The sequence below is a fragment of the Panthera leo genome, chromosome C1 (genome assembly GCF_018350215.1).
Source record: "Panthera leo isolate Ple1 chromosome C1, P.leo_Ple1_pat1.1, whole genome shotgun sequence".
Taxonomy (NCBI): domain Eukaryota; kingdom Metazoa; phylum Chordata; class Mammalia; order Carnivora; family Felidae; genus Panthera; species Panthera leo.
In genome coordinates, this window is record NC_056686.1 from 17702629 (window position 1) to 17720563 (window position 17935).

At 47.0% G+C, this 17935-nt stretch overlaps 1 pseudogene; it reads right to left on the reverse strand.

Annotated features, from left to right (window-relative positions):
* Nucleotides 1–4764: 4764 nt before the first annotated feature.
* LOC122228560 lies at nucleotides 4765–6511 on the reverse strand (annotated as a pseudogene).
* Between the last annotated feature and the right edge of the window lie 11424 nt (nucleotides 6512–17935).

A 17935-nucleotide genomic window follows, 5' to 3' on the forward strand; every position in this document is an offset into this window, starting at 1 on the left:
GCCCCTGGACCATACCCATTTTTATTTAATTATTTCTTTATTAAAGAATTCTTTTGAAATGTGTATTTATTTTTGAGAAGGAGGGAGGGGCAGAGAGAGAGGGAGACCCAGAATCCGAAGCAGGTTCCAGGCTCTGAGCTGTCAACACAGAGCCTCATGCAGGGCTCGAACACACGAACCGCGAGATCCTGACCTGAGCGAAAGTCAGACACTCAACCAACTAAGCCACCCAGGCGCCCCACCATACCCATTTTTAATGGGCATTTCAGCTTAGTTCCTTGCCCTGATGATCAAAACATAATCACCTCTAGCTGTGCTCCTTATGGGTTCAACTCTCTCCTGGTTTCCAGTCTTCTTTTTCCCAATCTTGCCATACCCACGAGACGGTGGGGGGGGGGGGGGGGGCGGCAAATCCCTCAGGTTTGTCTTTGTCTCCTGGACTTTCACCCTGTGAAGTACGTATTATTATCCTTATTTTTGACTGAGGAAGCTGAGGCTAAGAGAAGACCAGGGGTTTCCCCAAGATCCACAGCTTGAAACTGGGTAGACATTTGCTGTTCTTATTTCCTGTTCGGGGGATTCCCGCCTTTATGTGTCTCACTGAGAAGGAAAACCTGCCTCACAGTTTAGATGCTATAGAAGCGGACGCTTTTTTCCCCAGCCTCCCTTGCAGCTAAGGTGTGAACCTGCGATCTAGGCTTAACGCATCACATACCTCTTTTCAGGATTTGGATAGCCTGGGCTGGAGTCACAAAGAAGCAGGGACCGCAGAGAACTCTCCTTGGTGGCTGTGGTGGTCACAAGAGTGGCAGAGACCAGTGCCTGGCCAGTTATCATTCAGCACTCCAGGACGGGCAGCTCCTCTGATTTGAGTGTGGCGTTGGAGCCCTGGGGTTCAAACCCTAAGCATCATGGGGGTTTGGGGATGAGTGGGGTCTCTATGGCTGGGCTGGGCATGGAGGAAGTGGATGCTATGGGCCGTCAACTTTTTTTTTTTAATGTTTATTTATTTTTGAGAGACAGAGAGATACATGGCATGAGCTGGGGAGGGGCAGAGAGAGAGAGGGAGACACAGAATCCGAAGCAGGCTCCAGGCTCTGAGCTGTCAGCACAGAGCCTGATGCGGGGCTCGAACCCACAAACCGCGAGATCATGACCTGAGCCGAAGTCAGATGCTCAACCGACTGAGCCACCCAGGCACCCTGTGGGCTGTCATCTTTTAATGGGCCATATCATTTTGGGTAATGAGCATCTTACTGTCAACTTGGATAGAACAAAGACAGAGAATCTTCCCCCAAATTTCAGGATTGCCTAAATGCTCTGATACCCAAGTACAATTCTGAGAAGGATGTGGGCCTCTATGCAACTAGGATTACATTTTCCCATCCTGATAAGTAAGAGTTCAGAGCCAGCTATACTTTGGTGTAGGAAAATAAGGAAACGGTTTGTATCTTGCATCCAAGTACTATGGAGCATAAAATATTAGCTGTACTTGGGAAATAATGCACACATGTTCTTAATTTTATTTAGATCTCAACTTGTGTCCACCCTCATCATCACGCCCACAGTGACTTGACCATTCGTAGCGAGAGGGAAAACTGGGTCTGGGTCTGAAACTTGGGCATTTGCTCATTCAGATGTCTTCTAGTTCTATCGAGCGATGTCAAATCAAAAGACAGCGTCTGTGAAAGAGCAAACGCTTCACCTCTGCTGGACCGTGACTCTCACATCGACCCTCTTTGGGAATGCGATGCATGATCCATTGGGAAAGATCCCCAACAAGCTGGAGACGTGAGAGGGAAGGAAACAAGGGTTGATGATAATAAGCGAGTGTCTCAAAGGCTACCAATTGTATGGAATCAACTCTCGGATCTGGGGTCTTGAGGGTGAGGAGGAAAGCACAGCAGTGGCCTTAGGGAGGCCCAGAGAAGCAGGGACCACAAGGAATTCTCCTTGGTGGCTATAGTCATCATAAGAGAGGCACAGGAGTTTAGTTGGAGCCCAAAAGACTAATACACTTTAAAAGTCAGAGAATGCAAACAGCTAAATAGTTGTCGCTATAGGAATTGCTGCTACTTGCATATCCTAAAAAGGACCCAAGCCATCACCCCTATTTGACAGATGAGAACGCTGAGGCCCACAGAGTGGCAAAAACATCTGTAGTTAGTGACAAGATCGGGATGGAAATTGGCGGGTGCCGACTTTCCTTCCAGTGTGTTTATGCTGCATCACTGCCGTTTCCAGCTAACTGAATGACTTGTTCACTGATGTCCCAAGAGTGTCAGGTTTGTGGGGGGATTCCAAAGCATCCAGCAGGTGAGATGGACAGTGGAGTTAAAAGAGAATGAACTTTGGAGTCAGAGGTGGGTCTGAATTCTTGTCCCAGCCACTTTCTCGCGGAATCCTGGGCAGTTTCCTCAATATCCCTTATTTGAAGGATAAAGATGATAATCACAGGATTTCATCGGGTTTAAATACATGTATGCTAACCATGAGCAAGAGTTAATCCTTGAGAGTACTTTGTTCAGTATCGTTATTAATGTAGTTTTATCTCTGCTGGTAGGGACCCATGGTAGGGAAACAATGGGTATTAAGAAAATAAAAAGTGAAACATTAAATATTTATAAGATTGAAGAGTATCATCAAGGTTGCCATGTATGGATGTTTAGGTTATATACCACCCAACACAGGGGTATAGTTTACACAGAATATAATGTGAATGGTGACCTCTGGATTTGCTCAGTGTGCGACCTGAACAGTCATGGTGGTGGCCCCGAGGATAACCTATGATTAATGGTCTTCATTTAATAATGGGATGTTTTGTAACAAGGAGAGCAGAAAGCAGTTAAAGAATTTTATGGTTGGAAGGTCCCTTGGAGATTATATGGTTCCACTTCCTCGTTTTCCAGATGTGGAAACTGAGATCCAGAGAGGGAAAGGGACAGGCATCATCCAGGGAAGAACTGGGACAAGAATCATGTCTCTAGGTTCTTTGGTAATTGCCCTTTGTGTTTGCGAATGATTTTCTTTGTTGGTAGGAGTTAGTATTCTGCACCATATTTTAAAACTTCCACAGAGAAAGAAGATCTGTGGCTGTTTTGCGTCTTCTAAACTTTGTTCAGAATAGACTCAGGAGGGCTCAGCAGAAATTTATTTAGTTCTGGGTCCTTGCACTTCAGTGTCTTAGAAGTTTCCTCAGGCCAAAAAATCCCTATTGAGCAACACCCCTTGCAAGCACTCTGTTTGCTTCTGTTTTTGACTTGATATTAGTTGGCAAGCTGTGTAGTTTACTAACACCCTCGACTAGGTTGTTAGCTTGGGATTAACTCAAGAACAGTGTCTCTGGAGGCCAAGTGAACTCCTTTAAAGTTTGCTGTGCAGGGTTGACAAATTGCTTCAAATTATAATTCAAAATCAGGGGCGCCTGGGTGGCTCCGTCGGTTAAGCGTCCGACTTCAGCTCAGGTCATGATCTCGCGGTTCGGGGGTTCGAGCCCCGCGTTGGGCTCCAGGCTGACATCTCAGAGCCTGGAGCCTGCCTTGAGTTCTATCTCCCTCTCTCTGCCCCTCCCCCACCAGGCTCTGTCTCTGTTTCTGTCTCTCTCTCAAAAATAAATAAATATTAAAAAATTAAAAGAAAATAAACGGAGTATGGAGAAATTATGAAAGGGAGTTTGGTCTAGCTTAGCAGGTCCTTAAACCTAGGCTGCGGGGTTTGACTACTCCTCTGAAAGTTTTCTGTCTGTAGCTTTCTCAAAAAGATGCCCCTCGTTGCCCACTTCTCCAATCCCTGGGGCAGGACTTGGGTTAGGAGCCCTCCTTCCTTCCCAGTGCCGCTTCTGAACCATTTCTAGCATGAAGGCCTTGTTCCTACCGCTCTCCTATCATCCAGTTCACCCACCTCTGCCCTGTCCTCTTCCTAGGTTATTTCCTCTCATCCATTGCAGATTTTTTGGAGGTGGTATCATCCAGAATGTAGGCTTGAGGAGTCAGGTATTCCCGGGCTGCGGTTTCAGGCATGCCGCTTTGTAGCTATGTGATCTTGGGCAAATTACTTAATATCTGAACTTACCTTGCCTTAGATGTAAAATGGGATAGAAATAATACCTTGGCATTCCATGCTCATTCAGCTAGAAAGTAAACAAATAATCATCAATCGGTGTATATTCTGTGAAGGGCTTGAGGTAGAGAATAAAGAGGGCCTACATCGGGGAGGGGGTCTGGGGGGGGGGTGCCACTTAAGCCGAGACCTGAAGAAAGAAAAGAAAGATTAAATGGGATGAAGATACGTGCGAACACTCAGCACAGTGCTGGCCCACGGTAGGCACTCGATAAACGTTAGTGATGATTACTTCTGTTGGTGTTGCTGTATTGGGCACCTGGCTCTGAGCCTCCTTCTGCGTCTTCAATGTCTATGCAGATGGCCCATTCCACATCCACTCTGGTAGCTCCTTTCTCTTTTCCCCACTTTCTTGAACTTTATTATTTTTTTAAAAAAAATTTTTAATGTTTTTATTTATTTTTCAGACAGAAAGAGACAGAGCATGAGCAGGGGAGGGGCAGAGAGAAGGGGAGACACAGAATCCGAAGCGGGCTCCAGGCTCTGAGCCATCAACACAGAGCCCGACGCGGGGCTTGAACTCACGGAGTGTGAGATCGTGACCTGAGCTGAAGTCGGACGCTCAACCGACTGAGCCACCCAGGCGCCCCACTTTCTTGAACTTTATTAAAGAAAAAGCAATGACGGTCAATCTCTAGAACATCCTCAATTTTCCGGGGTCCCTCCCTGGAAAAGGTGGCATTGGGTTTCCAAACGCATGCCAGAGTGTACGTGATTCCCAGTTGCACGAAGCAGGTGAAAAGCTGAAATCCTAAAATGTTCATCCTCCAACTTTCCCCGGTCTTGGTTTGTCTTCCTGCTGCCACCACCCACCCCCCCCCACCTTACTGCCCCCACCTTGGTCTCTGGATCCACAAGAATCACCTGAACAGCTGCTATGATTTCATGAATTTTTGTCTGTAGCTCTCTGAGTTCTTCCAGGTGCAGAGATAGCAGAATTTGAGCAGCTTTCCTAAGAACTGCACTTCCTGTTCTGAGATAGTCTTATCTAAGGCGCCAGGCAGGCCCTCTTTTGTTTGATTTGCTTTGGCAACCGCATCCTGCCGTGGTAAGCACGACCAGGTCGTCACCCTGACTTCCCCAAGAAGGTTAACTAAAGCCATGGCACCAGCCCGAAGACCAGAGTTATTTACATCCAGACTGATGGATGGTTCTGCATTTTTCGTTGCAACACCAATACGTTTTGCATTATCTGGTACCAAGTTCTTGTATTTTTCAGCATTATCTCCGTGTTCAAATCGGACAGCTAACCCGAGAAGGCAGTCTGTTGCTTCTTGGTGATCTTGAATCTTGAAAGGACAGTTAACATCTCTGAAATACTTTTCAGAGGCACTGGGCCAGTCTCCGCTGTGGATGCTTCTTAAGTTACTTCTGTCTTCGATCCTGTAGTGTCTGATTTCCTGGTCTTTGGGCTAAATAATAAAGTTTCTGAATCGTGTATCGTCTTTGCAGTTGAAGCTGGTATGCTTGTGGCATGGTCCTAGCTTCTCGCTCCTTTACCTTGGGCTTCTGCCAGTGACGGGAGAGGTGAAGAGGAGTGGGCAGCACAGGCCGCCATTGACACAGCAAGGGCAACCTGCTAGTCCTGTGACCCTCAATACCAGTGACTTTTACGTCTGCTTCCCCTAAGTGGCTACACCCTGCACCTTGCCTCACCTAGGACTCTCTCATTTCTTAACTCTTAAATTCAGGTCTTGAGCCTTAAAGGCTCTGTAGGGGAGACAAAGCTTCACCTCCATTCCATCTGGGTTTCCGGCCAGACCTGAGAATTAAGTTGACCAAGACAGATTAACAGGAGAAAGGCACGTGGATGTTTACGTGGCCATGGGAGCCCCCAGAGGAAAATGAAGATCCAAAAAGCAGAAAGGCCCAAGGGCTTACATACCAGGTTGAGCAAAGGGAGACAGTTGTGGAAAAGTAACTGAAATATATGGGGGGGCCAAGGGAAGGTAAGAATTATTTTGACAAGGTCTGTTTGGACAGAATTACTCCCCATCCTTGGTGATCAGAATTTTTCTTTCCTCCCGGCATAGGAGGACATCTTTCACATGGGAATTTTATCACCTGCTTTCAGAAAGAAAAGGGTGGTGGTGGGGGGGCGGGGAGCAGACTGTCCTTTGTACCTTCTGTTTTTCAAGTGTCTTTAGCTTAAAATAATCCTATGCCAAAGTGGCGTATACTGGGGTGGCGTATTCTGCCACTCTTCAGCTCTGTCTGGACAAGATCTTTTGATTAGGGTTATTCATGGAAGTGAAGCAAACAGAAAGGCGGCTAGATCTCCAGGTGTGGATTGTCAAAGGACCCCCAGAGCTGTCCCACACAGCCTGTGCGGCCCGGAAGGCAACTGACACACGTCCAAAATAAAACTCACCACCTTCTCCCTGAAATCCATTCTCTTCCTGCGTTCCCTACCCAGTTCATCTGACTACCATCTGCTCATAGAAATCAGTGTGTGAACGCTCGACTTCTGTCCTTTGTTTGCCCTTCCCCTAAAGACGTAATCAATCTCTAATCAATCGCCGCCCCTGGCAAAAGATATGTTGAAGTCCTAACTCCCAGAACCTCAGAATGTGACCTTGTTTGGAAAGAGGGTCATCGTGGGTATGATTAGTTAAGAGGAGGTCATGTTGGAACAGGGTGGGTCCTTGATCTGATACACCTGGTGTGTCCTTGTAAGAAGAGGATATGAAGAGACAGCCACACAGGGAGACACCACGGGACTGCAGAAGCAGAAACGAGAGTAGGCAGCTATGAGCCAAGGGACACCAATGATTGATGGCCACCTTCAGAAACTAGGGAGAGCGAAGGAAGATCCTACCCAGCTCTTGGAGGGAGCATGGCCTGGCTGACGCCTTGCTTTCGGATGTCCAGCCTCCAGAACCGTGAGATAATACGTATCTGTTATTTAAGCCATCACCACGTTTGTGGCACTTTGTGATGGCAGCCCCAGGAGACTCACACACGCCTGTCTCGGAAAAACCTGTGTCTTCTTTACTTTCACAGAGAATGCTTCTGACACTTCTGGTCAAGAGTTTGTGGGGGGTTTTTCCAAATGCCAAGCGATCCCGTGACACCAGCTGGGCACCCTGCAACTTAACTCACTTTTGATACTGTGTACCAAGAGATAGTGTCAGATCCCACCGGTTAAGAGTTTGGTCTCAGGAGACTGTTTCCCTCCCCCTCGCCCCCCCTCCCCCCACTTCAAATGCCCACTGCACGTGTAGGTCCCTAAGTTACCCACAACTTCTGTCTGACTTGGCTACCAATTGGAAGTTTCCATGACTTCTTCCCCCTTGGACTTGATTATTTGCTAGAATAATCTGGCAATACTTAGGGAAACAATTGCCAGCTTATTAAAGGATAGGATCAAGGGTACAGATGCACGGTCAGATGAAGAGATACGTAGGGTGAGGTCTGGGAGGGCCCGAGCACAGGAGCTGCTGTCTCGGTGGAGGTGGGGACTGTCACCCTCCCCGTATGTGGACAGGTTCACCCACCTGGAAGTTCTCCAAACCCTGTGCTACTGGGGTCTTATGGAAGATTCCTCATATAGGCATGATCGATTATTTTTTTAAAATTTTTTAATATGTTTATTCATTTTTGAGAAAGGGCGGCGGGGCGGAGGGGGGACAGAGAGAGAGAGTGAGACACAGAATCTGAAGCAGGCTCCAGACTGCGAGGTAGCCAGCACAGAGCCTGACGTGGGGCTTGAACTCACAAACTGTGAGATCATGGGCTGAGCCAAACGATTAATCTATGGAGCCACCCAGGCGTCCCTAGGCATGATTGATTATTAATTCTATTTCCAGCCCCTCTCGCCTGTCTAGAGAAGTGGTGGTGGTGAGTGGCTGGAAATTCTAAGTTTCTAATGATGGCTTGGTCTTCCTGGGGAGCAGCCCCCATCCAGAGCCATCAGGAGCCCACTCAGGGTCCCTTCAGTAAAACAAAAGAAGCTCCCAGTGCTCTTCTCACTTAGGCATTTACAAGAGTTTTGAGAGCCTTGTGTCAGGGACTGGCAACAAAGACCAAATCTGTATTTCTTATGATAAATCACAGTATCACGAGGCCCTAATTCATTCACTCTCTGCCTCGGTTTACCGGATCCCTCATTTGCTGCAAAAGCCACTGAACTGGCCTCCCAGTTTCCAGTGTTGCTTTCTTTCCATTCATTCTCCATATAGTAGCCTGAACAAGATTTCTAAAGCTCAAATTCCTGCCCTTAAAGATCAATTCCGGACTCCTTTACCTGATCCTGAAGGCTCTACGTGGCTTTCCAGCATTGATTTGCATCATGCTCCCCAGCTCCTCTTGAAGATTGCAATTCCCCAAAGTTCCTGTGGTGTCCGACCTCGGGACTTAATTCCCATTAGCTGTCCCTTCTCCCAAGCCATCCTCGGCTCCCCGAACACTGAGAGTGCCCCGCTGCATGCTGTCTTAAAGCCTGGTTCCTACCCCATCAGAGCCCAGATTCCACTAATTATGATACATGCCTAAGGTCTGTCTGCCTCCCTCATCAGCTCCCGGGGGCAGGGTCTGGGTCTTCTACAGTGTGATAGCATCAATGTCCAGCAGTGACTACCCCATTTCAGGTGCTCAGTATGTTGGACTGAAGGCAACAGAGGGCTGACTGCCTTTTATTGTCCTTCGCCCAGGTTTCAGATTTTGAAAGCTTTGCACCACTAAACACGATTTACTTAAGTTAACCTATTTGGACTTCTCAGGGGATTTAATGAGTGGGGTTCTTTTTCTTTTATTATTGAAAATTGCTTGAAGATTTGCCAAGCTGTTTGCTTCTGGGGGAATAACTCAGCACCTAGCAGTCCTGTTTTTTGGGTTTGCTTTTGTTTTTGTTTTGTATTTTGGTTTTGTTTTTTTAAGTAGACCTCGCGCCCGACATGGGGCTTGAACTCACGACCCTGAGATCAAGAGTCAGACGCCCCACTAACCGAGCCAGCCAGGCACCCCTGGTTTTTGAATATACTCAATCTCCCCAAATTTAATTGATCAGGAAAGTGAGGTCGAGGGAAGAGGAATGACTTTGTAAGGTTTACGGTGAGTTAATAATGACACGAAGTTAAAACTCAAGCTCTCTGACTCCTCTCCAGAATTCTTATCCGCTCTTTCCACTGGCTAAGCCAGGTGTGTGTTTGGTGCAATGCTTAACAACTGGCTCCCCAGAGGGGAAACGAAAAGCCTCGATTTGTAGCATTTGTCATTTTCTGGGGTGTCAAGACTTTCACCTTGGCTAATTTCAAGCCACCTATACGAACTCGTTGAACATGAGAGCTGGTCCCAGCAGGCTCCAAATTTCCATGCTCTCTGCTCTCTCTCAGGCTTGTGGTGCCGGAGGCTCCAGCCTCTGAGAGCATAGCTGTTGCCAGAACGCTCTAAATTCTGGTGATGAAATGATGCACGCGGCTATAAATAACAATAAAGGATCCCAAAGGAATGACCTGCTGAAAATATGACAAGATGGAAAACGTGTATGAATGCAGAGTGTTGTTCATTGTCACGCGTTAGAACCAAAAGCCAGTGATAACCTCCACAAAGATGAGTTAATGAACCAGAAATACAAGTCCCCTGCAGCTCCTCTTGGTAGATTTTCTGATTTCTCGCAGGCAAAAATAATTCCTCCTTCCTAGGAGTTTCGATATATCTATACTCAGTCGCCTTTTTATTTTTAGAATTGCCTACAGAATATATCCAAACTCCCTCGCTTGGCAGAGGGACCTTTTCCCAAGTAGTTTCAAAGGAGGTGGGGTAGGGTGGCAGGAAGAACACAGGCTTTGGGGCTTGAGCAACTTTGGGTTCAACTCCTGCCCCACTGCTTAGCGCTCTGAGGTCTCAAGCCGGTGTCATAACCTCCTGGCCTCAATTTCGTCATTCTTAGATACCTTCCTGGTAAGGTTGATACAAAAGTGAAACAACATAAGACATGTCAGGTACCTAACACACCACCTGGCACGTGTTAAGGATACAAGAAATACCTGTTCTCTTCTCTTACAGGTGAAGCATTTCTTGCCTGTTCAAATCGTCATTACATTTTTGAAGAGCTTGCTTTCCTATGAATGAATTAGTTCATGTATTCAGTCTCCTAACAAATACTTGGAGCGAGAGAGTTTCTCTGTGGACTCCATCTCTGGTTCCATTGTCTTTATTATCTAGTGGTTTTGCAGAACTAGGACAGGGTAAGCTCTTGGGCTCAGGGATCGGGGAGGCAAGGTAAGATCCAGTGAAAGGTGTTCTTAAATATGGACCAAAGTGCCCTTAGGGCGGTAATGAAAAATGTGTTCATGATTACGTCTCACCAAAGGAGAGCTATAACTGTGAATAACACTAGTGCCCCCACTAAGGGCTGGGGACTTAACCCACAGCCTTAAGCCCACTGCTTTAACCTTCATGCGAACCCCATGGGGGTAGAATTCTCCCCATTTTGCTTCAGAGCAGTCCGTGCATTCTATAATGTTCCTTGTGCACCTATCAAGTGCCAGGCACCATTCTAGGCATTGAATGGAGCATAGATGAAACAGACAAAAATCCCTGCCCTCACGGAGCTGATACTAACAAGGCAACAAACAGGATAAACAAGTAAATCATGGTGTGTCAGGCGGTGCTTAGCGCCATGGAGAAAAATCAAGCAGAGCAGGAGTTGAGGGTGGAGGGGAGGCTGCAGTTTGATCTAAGGTGATCAGGGAAGGTCTCCTGGAGAAGGGAGACAAGGAGGAGAGGGGAGGGAGTGGGCCATGTGGATAACTGGTTCAGAAACTTGCTGAGATTGCCAGGAAGTGACCTAGGGCACCAGACTCGGTTTGTCAGGCTCAGAAGCCAGTGCTCCTATTGAACCAGTTCTCTTTTTCAAGAAGCAGTACGGCTGTGCTCCAAGGAGGGTGTGTGTGTGTGTGTGTGTGTGTGTGTGTGTGTGTGTGTTTGAGAATGTGTTACATTTCCCTGGGCTGATCTTGCTGTTGGGACTCAAGATTCCCTACTGACCCCTTCCAGAGGCTGAGGCCTCCCGCAGTTGATTTTCATGGAAACTTGGCAACTTCCTAGTTGCCCCGCCCAGCCCTGCACCACATTCCTATGGCTTTATTTGTGTGCTTTGGAGCTCTGCCAGGGCTGGGCCTGGGACAGGTTGCCATGGCGATCTCCCACTCTTTCCAGCTAGAACTTCTCAGGGATGTTGCCCTTGGGCCTGAAATAGTCCAGGCCTGCTCCCAGCCCTGCTCCCAGCCCACAGCAGGATGAACTTTGGCATGGCGAACTGAGTTAGGAAACCGGGACCCTGGGTGAGAAAGATTTCTGGGGAGTGTGCTGTGGGGCCCCGCAGGTTTAGAGTTGGGATGGTTTTCCTTAGGCCGCGGGGACAGCTCCTTCTTCCAGTTGTTACATTCCAGGTGTTAGATTCAGAGCCCGCTTCTGAGAGCCCTGCTGAAACAGAAGCTGTTTTAAGAGATCGGCCTCGTGGAGGTATGGATCGCACATGATAAAATGCACCCATTTCGAGCGTACAGTTTGATGAGTTTTGACAATGCATACACTGGGGTAATGACCACTACAATGAAGGTATAAAACTTTTCCGTCGACCCCCAACGTTTCTTCTGACGCTTTGCAGTTATACCCCCTCCCCCCCGCTCCCCCTTGCCCCCCGCCCCCCCCCCCCCCCCCCCCCCCCCCCGGCCCCGGCTGATCTGTGGTCTGTCACCACAGATTCTAGAAGCTCTTACGAATGGACTCATCTAGCGCAGACACTTGGGTGGTGGGCTTCTTTTCTTAGCGTGTGTTTGAGATTCATCTGAGTGGCCACACTCCACGCTCCACGCCTTTTCATTGCTGGTTCCGTTGTGCCGAGTGGCCGCCATTTGTCTGTTCTCTTGTTGATGGGCATTTGGATTGTTTTCAGGCCTTGGTTACCGCAACTCCGGTTGCCAGGTACATTTGTGTACCAGTCTTTGTGTGAACATATCCTCTCCTCTCATGGCCCTGGGTAATACCCCGAGGAATGGCTGCGTCCACGTGGTGGCAAATGCATACTTACCTTTTTAAGAAGCTGCCAGACAGCACGCGTGGAGGAAGACCTGGGGGCAGTTAGGGTTGCTCCCAGGGACTGGAACAATCAATGGCTCCTGAGTACGACGCAGGGGGATTCCAAGGCAGCAAGAAGGGAGACTGGGGTCCTTTAATGGTAACTTGCCTGTTTACTTGGGGAGGTCCATGAACACCTCTTGGTAGGTGATGAGGTTTTTGGGGTGATAGTGGGGTTTTGTGGGGTCCAGAGCCAACGGCCAGGAAAGAATTCTTGAAGACATCTTGGGTGCAAAAAAGGTGATTTTATTAAAGAACGGGACCGGACCTGTGCGCAGGAAGAGCTACCCCCCAGGGACCATGAGGAGAGACTAGTTATATACTATGGGGTTGGGGGAGGTAAAGTCCAGGGGAAGTTTCCAGTGAGGTTTTCATATGCTAAAGAAGACTCTGGATACTGGAGGCCTAGCTGTTGTCAAGCTAAGGTTGTTTTTTCCTCTAGCAAAGCATTAGCGTTAAGACAGCAGGGAGTTCCTGGAGATGCATTCCTCTTTGCCTGCCTCAAGTAGTTCTCAGTGGGCTGCTGGTTATAAGGAAATTCGATTTTATCTGCCATTTTCTTCTGCCTTTGTTTCTCAAATCAGTCGGTAGCTGTGAACGGGGCCAGGTAGGAAAGTGGCCGCAAGAAGTAATGTCTGAAGACAATGGCCCGCGACTGGGTGAAGGGGGGATTGTGGGGAATTTAGAAAGATATGGTGGGGGGAGCGGGATTCAAGATCACATACACCGACATCTCAGCACAACGTCTGGTTTTCAGTGATCAACAGCTCTTTTCAGGCCAGCTTGCTTTTCTGTCCCATTTTCCACTTTGGTCTATCTGCTCTTGTCCAGGAGAAAGGAAGGCAAAAAGCGGAACACACGTTTGCCACTCGGTGCTGGGTGCTTGACACACCTATTTAATCTTCTCGGTGACTTGGTGGGGTCTGCGTTCTTCTGGTTTTTGAGACCAGCAGTGTGGACACTTGGTTATAGAGAATTCTCCAAGGAGAGTGCTAGGTGGAGTCATTGTTATTCATAGAAAAGGGGCAGCCGGACCTGGGGGCTAAGGCACCAGGGTAATCAGTAGCTGAGAGAATAAAGAGAGACTGGAAGATGAGAGAGAGAGAGAGACTGAGAGGCAGAGGCAGAGACACACACACACACACACACACACACACACACACACACACACACGGAGGGAACAACTGTGGCCACTGCCAAAGGGAGAGAAATTTGAGGAAAGCACTGAAGACCAGCACAACATGCTACCCCAATATATGACTGTGGGACCTCAGGACCTTCCACCCTCAAATACGTTGCTTTGGCATATTGATTATTTTGAGCCATAGACACTTGAAAGACACCACAAGCAGGGAGAGGCGTTCTCTGAACTCTTCTCATCTGCTTAAAACTAAGTCTTCCAAAAGGAACTCAATTGTCATAAATCCGCTTCCTGGGAGCTTCATCAGTCAGAAAAGATTGAGTGGACTCTTATCACAGGAGAGGCTAGAAGTGACATCGCGCTAGGAAAGCTAACGCATCTCCCGTGTGTTCCTCTAAGGGCCCGTTCAGCTTTCTTGAAAATCACCCTCTCTCCTTTCCTACATCCCCTCTCCCTATTAAGATGGTATTTAATCCTGAAGTCTAAAGCTAACTCTTTGGTGGCTTTTTTGTCTTGTTAATCTTTCTTGTTAGTCTTTCATTACAGGGATCTCAGCCAAGAATTCAGAAGTGTAAAGGGAAAATTGTTTTTCCTCCCTTACAGAATCGAGATTTTTGGGAAGTTTGCTATGTGATATGTACAGTGATTCCCTCCTCCAAGTAGTGAAATAGGACTGAGTAGTGAAATAGGAAAAAACACTGAATTCAGAAAATTGAGTTCAAATCTGGATCCAGGGGTACCTGGCTGGTTCAGTCGGTAGAACATGTGAGTCTTGATTTCGCGGTCATGAGTTTGGGTCCCACATTGGGTGTAGAATTTACTTACAAAAAATTTTTTAAATACAATCTTTTTTAAAAAATCTGGATCCAGATGTGGGATCTTGGGCACTTGAAGGAAAAACAAGACCACATTATTTATCTTTGCCTTTGCAGTTGTGTGTGTGTGTGTGTGTGTGTGTGTGTGTGAACATTTAAATTTTTAAAAATGTTTATTTATTTTTGAGAGAGAGAAAAAGAGAGAGAGAGAGAGAGAGCAAGTGGGGGAGGAGCAGAGAGAGACAGAGACATAGAATCCAAAGTAGGCTCCAGGCTCTGAGCTGTCAGCACAGAGCCCAATGTAGGGCTCGAACTCATGAACCATAAAATCATGACCTGAGCCAAAGTTGATGCTTAACCAACTGAGCCACCCAGGCACCCCTTAATGTGATTACATGTGAGATTGACTTTAAGTCTTGGGTAGGTCCAAGGACACTTAGTTACATTTGAGTGACATGTCAATGGAGAAACCAAGAATAATTGATTTGAGAGAGAATAATTCACCCAAGATCCCACATCTGGATCCAGATTTTTTTAAAAAGACTTTATTAAAAATTTTTTTTGTCAGTAAATTCTACACCCAATGTGGGGCTCAAACCCATGACCCCGAAATCAAGAGTCACATGTTCTACCGACTGAGCCAGCCAGGTACCCCTGGATCCAGATTTAAACTCAATTTTCTGAGTTCAGTATTTTTTTCCTATTTCACTACTCAGTCCTACTAAGAACTTGCCTTGGATGCCCGGGCAAGACACCATCTTCTGTTTCATAATTTCCAAATTTTTCCAAGATTCCAACTGCAGGTGCAATGTGGCTGGTCCATATAACCTGTGAAGGAGACCAGAATATGTCGCCCTAGAACAAACTGAGGGTTGATGGGGGTGGGGGACAGGGGAAAGTGGGTGATGGGCACTGAAGAGGGCACTTGTTGGGATGAACACTGGGTGTTGTGTGGAAACCAATTTGACAATAAATTTTATCTATCTATCTATAAAAGAATATGTCACCCTAAAAGATGCCTCTTTCATGTAAGAATTATTTTACGCTAAAGGCAATTAAGAAACCACAAAATCAGGAAGAGTTCTCTATACCTCCCGCTTTTTTGCCTTAAGACAGGATATAAGTTTTCTTTTACTTTAGACTCTTGTCAGCCCAGAGATGGCACCTGAGGAATCCTTACTCTGTTAGTTACTCTTCATTTATTTATCTTCGTACAGTTTGCCATCCTTGGAAGCCTGAAGCCACTTTCCTGTGTCCTGCCATTTCTCTTTGTTGAAGATGCTACATAAGCCTGAGTTCTAAGCCACTCTTTGAGTTACTCAGCCCTGAGTTTCCCCCACATACACATGTTAATAAAGTTCTCTTTGTTTTTCTCTTGTTAATCTGTCTTTTGTTATGGACTTAGAACTTAAAATTGGTAGAGGAAAAACGTTTCCTAGCCTACACCTGACATCTGAAATTCACACATATGGCATCTGAATCACAGAAACACAAAATAGTATTTGCCTGCAGATGTCTGATTAAGAAACTCATATTTTTAGCTCTGCCCACATATTGAGCACCCCCTATATATGGTGTTAGTTTTGGAATTTGTGCTGTGTGAGAAGTATGCCACCTGTGCAGAGAGAGAGAGAGAAGGTGAAGGTGTAGAGCTTCAGAACTGGAAGTGGCCCTAAGATAATTTAGCTTGATTCTCTCATTTTGGAATGAAGATCCAAAGCCCAGATAGGGAAGTGCCTCCCCCAGACCACCGCCCCAACTCTCAGGCCCTCTCCCAGTTTGCTCAATCAGGACCTAGTCATTTTTTTTTTTTTAACGTTTATTTATTTTTGAGACAGAGAGAGACAGAGCATGAACGGGAGAGGGTCAGAGAGAGGGAGACACAGAGTCTGAAACAGGCTCCAGGCTCTGAGCTGTCAGCACAGAGCCTGATGTGGGGCTCGAACTCACGGACCGCGAGATCATGACCTGAGCCGAAGTCAGATGCTTAACCGACTGAGCCACCCAGGCGCCCCAGGACCTAGTCATTTTTAAGGCTCCCCTGTGGACTATTTCAATCTGTCCTGTGTTCAGTGTTTTCATTTCCCGCTCTGTCCCATAGCATCAGTCATGTGCTTCTTTTGCCCCTCCCGCCCCCTCCCCCCCCATCACTATCACAGTGTCTGCATGGCTCCACTGGTCTGTTTGCATGTCATCACACTCAGGCTTGGAGCTTCCTGAAGGGAGGAATGATGTCTAGCTCATTTTTGGACCCTAACGCCTAGCATAGTGCCTGGTACATAGCCAAGTACTCAGTGAATCTCCTTTTATTTAAATGTAATGCACATTTGTAAACACCTACACCTATTGAGAGTGTGCTTACTTCCCCCACAGCTCCCATCTCTAACCCCTGGTCAGTCTCTTACGTGATTTTCCAGATATTTTCTCTGCAGATACCCAGAATGCACACCTTTAAAAATAGAAGGTTCATGCTCTAGAAGTGATTATATTATTTATTTCTTTTTCCCACCAATGTTTTGTCCAAATTCACTGTATCAGTTATCTGCTTCTGTGTAATCAACCACTCTCAAGCTTTGTGGCTTATAACAACCATTGTTTTGTTTGCTCTGGCTTCTGTGGGTCAGCTACGTGGCCGGGTAGGGCAGTTCTTCTTCAGGTCTTGCCTGGGATCACTCTACAGCTGCAGTCAGCTGGTGGGTTGCTTGGGCCCTCAGTGAGGATGAGTCACTGCTCCTTGTGGTTTTATCTTCAAATAGGCTGCCTGGGCTTCTTGGCATGGCAGGCTGGGGTCCTTGGAAGTCTACTGCTTTCCCAGGCTCTGCTCAGGAGGGAAGTTCAGGGACCTTCAGGGGAAGATCCTGCAACTTATGCAGTTCTGGGGGCCTTCTCATGAAAATTAAAAAAAAAAAAAAAAAAATCACTACTATAAAATCAGGCATAGGACCTTGGAAGTCAGGGGCCCAAAAACTTGAGCTTCATGATCCCCTGGTACATCCACTTATGGCCTTCTCTGCTCTTGGGCCCTCAGTGAACCTTTATGGGATTCCACTGTCATTCCCATCCTTGGGAAGGGACCAGAAACTGAGGGTGGCAGGGGGAAGGGCCCCCATACGTTTCCCTGCTGTCCTCACAACCCTGGGCCTGGAAAAACTGCTCTTACTTTATTTCACATTCTTCTGAATTTCTTGAGATATAAATGTTATGCTCTGAATCTTTCATGACTAAGATTTAATTTTTTTTAAATGTTTCTTTTTGAGACAGAGAGAGACAGAGCATGAGCGGGGGAGGGGCAGAGGGAGAGGGAGACACAGATACCGAGGCAGGCTCCAGGCTCCGAGCCATCAGCACAGAGCCCAGAGTGGGGCTCGAACTCGTCAACAGCGAGATCATGACCTGAGCAGAAGTTGGACGCTCAACCGACTGAGCCACCAGGCGCCCCTTTCATGACCAAGATTTTAAAATTCAACATCCTCTTTCCCTCACCTCCCTCTGCCTGCTTTTTTTTTTTTTCTCCTTCAAATATGGCCTTGGCCATGAATTTCAAGGTCTATTTTGAAACTCGAAAGCTAAGAATGGAGACTTTGTTCTGCTATATCCTCCATCACTTCCCAGAGGGAGAGCTTCAAATGCCCTGGCTGCTTCTTGCTGAGGGGAAGGATTCAAAGATAAAATCCACATCAGATTACACCGTAAAGTAGGAGGAAAAAAAAAAAAAAAAGTACCCGCTGCATGGTTAGAGCTGTTTATGTACGTAGGCCTAGGAGCGCCAAGGGAAATA